Source organism: Heterodontus francisci, unplaced genomic scaffold (genome assembly GCF_036365525.1).
Source record: "Heterodontus francisci isolate sHetFra1 unplaced genomic scaffold, sHetFra1.hap1 HAP1_SCAFFOLD_185, whole genome shotgun sequence".
Lineage (NCBI taxonomy): Eukaryota > Metazoa > Chordata > Chondrichthyes > Heterodontiformes > Heterodontidae > Heterodontus > Heterodontus francisci.
In genome coordinates this window covers 782,501-785,000 of record NW_027140672.1, presented here as the reverse complement: position 1 = coordinate 785,000, position 2,500 = coordinate 782,501, and positions in this window count along the sequence as shown.

The following is a 2,500-nucleotide window of genomic DNA, read 5'->3' as shown; positions in this document are numbered from 1 at the left end:
TGTGTATCTATATAAGTCTCAGTGTCTGGGCTGTGGTATGAGCTTGTGTGCGTGTGCATATATATAAGTCTCATTGTCAGGGCTGTGGTGTGTGTGTGGGTGCACATATATAAGTCTCAGTGTCCGGGCTGTGGTGTCAGTTTGTGTGCGTGTGCATTAATATAAGTCTCATTGTCTGGGCTGTTGTGTGTGAGTGTGTGTGTGTGTGTGCATATATATATGTCTCAGTGTCTGGGCTGTGGTGCGTGTGTCTGTGCATACGTATAAGTCTCAGTGTCCGGGCTGTGATGTGTGTGTGTATGTGTGCATATCTATAAGGCTCGTTGTCTGGGCTGTTGTGTGTGTGTGTGTGTGTGTGCTAATATATAAGTCTCAGTGTCTGGGCTGTGGTGTGTGTGTGTGTGTGAGTGTGTGTGTGTTTATATATAAGTCTCAGTGTCTGTGCTGTGGTGTGTGTGTGTGTGTGTGTGCATATATATAAGTCTCAGTGTCTGTGCTGTGGTGTGTGTGTTTGTGTGTGTGTGCATATATATAAGGCTCAGTGTCTGGGCTGTGGTGTGTGTGTGTGTGTGTGTGTGTGTGTGCATATATATAAGTCACAGTGTCTGGGCGGTGGAGTGTGTGTGTGTGTGTGTGTGTGTGTGTGCATATATATAAGTCTCAGTGTCTGGACTGTAGTGTGTGTGTGTGTGTGTGTGTGTGCATATATATAAGTCTCAGTGTCTGGGCTGTGGTGTGTGTGTGTGTGTGTGTGTGCATATATATAAGTCTCAGTGTCTGGGCTGCTGTTGTGTGTGTGTGTGTTTGTGTGTGTATGCATATATATAAGTCTCAGTGTCTGATCGGTGGTGTGTGTGTGAGTGTGTGTGAATGACATATATAAGTCTCAGTGTCTGGGCTGTGGTGTGTGTGTGTGTGTGCATATATATAAGTCTCAGTGTCTGTGCTGTGGTGTGTGTGTGTGTGCATACGTATAAGTCTCAGTGTCCGGGCTGTGATGTGTGTGTGTATGTGTGCATATCTATAAGGCTCGTTGTCTGGGCTGTTGTGTGTGTGTGTGTGTGTGTGCTAATATATAAGTCTCAGTGTCTGGGCTGTGGTGTGTGTGTGTGTGTGAGTGTGTGTGTGTTTATATATAAGTCTCAGTGTCTGTGCTGTGGTGTGTGTGTGTGTGTGTGCATATATATAAGTCTCAGTGTCTGTGCTGTGGTGTGTGTGTTTGTGTGTGTGTGCATATATATAAGTCTCAGTGTCTGGGCTGTGGTGTGTGTGTGTGTGTGTGTGTGTGTGTGTGTGTGCATATATATAAGTCACAGTGTCTGGGCGGTGGAGTGTGTGTGTGTGTGTGTGTGTGTGTGTGTGTGTGTGTGTGCATATATATAAGTCTCAGTGTCTGGACTGTAGTGTGTGTGTGTGTGTGTGTGTGTGTGTGTGCATATATGTAAGTCTCAGTGTCTGTGCTGTGATGTGTGTGTGTGTGCATATATATAAGTCTCAGTGTCTGGGCTGTGGTGTGTCTGTGTGTGTGTGTTTGTGTGTGCTTATATATAAGTCTCGGTGACTGGGCTGTGGTGTGTGTGTGTGTGTGTGCATATATATAAGTCTCAGTGTCAGGGCTGTGGTGTGTGTGCGTGCGTGTGTGTGTGTGTGCATATATATAAGTGTCAGTGTCTGGGCTGTGGTGTGTGTGTGTGTCTGTGTGCGAGTGCGTGCACATATATAAGTCTCATAGTCTGGGCTGTGGTGTGTGTGTGTGTGTGTATATATATAAGTCTCAGTGTCTGGGCTGTGCTGTGAGTGTATGTGCATGTGCATATATATAAGGCTCATTGTCTGGGCTGTGGTGTGTGTGTGTGTGCACATATATAAGTCTCAGTGTCTGGGCTGTGGTGTCAGTGTGTGTGTGTGTGTGCATAAATATAAGTCTCAGTGTCTGGGCTGTTGTGTGTGAGTGTGTGTGTGTGTGTATATATATAAGTCTCAGTGTCTGGGCTGTGGTGTCTGTGCGTGTGTATGTGTGTGTGTGTGCATATATATAAGTCTCAGTGTCTGTGCTGTGGTGTGTGTGTGTGTGTGTGCATATATATAAGTCTCAGTGTCTGGGCTGTGGTGTGTGTGTGCATATATATAAGTCTCAGTGTCAGGGCTGTGGTGTGTATGCGTGTGTGTGTGTGTGTGTGTGTGTGTGTGTGTGCATATATATAAGTCTCAGTGTCTGTGCTGTGGTGTGTGTGTGTGTGCATATATATATATATAAGTCTCAGTGTCTGGGCTGTGGTGTGTGTGTGTGTGTGTCCATATATATAAGTCTCAGTGTCTGTGCTGTGGTGTGTGTGTGTGTGTGTGTGTGTGTGTGTGTGTGTGTGTGTGTGTGTGCAAAGATATAAGTCTCACTGTCTGTGCTGTGGTGTGTGTGTGTGTGTGTGTGTGTGTCCATATATATAAGTCTCAGTGTCTGGGCTGTGGTGTGTGTGTGTGTCTGTGTGTATGTGTGCATATA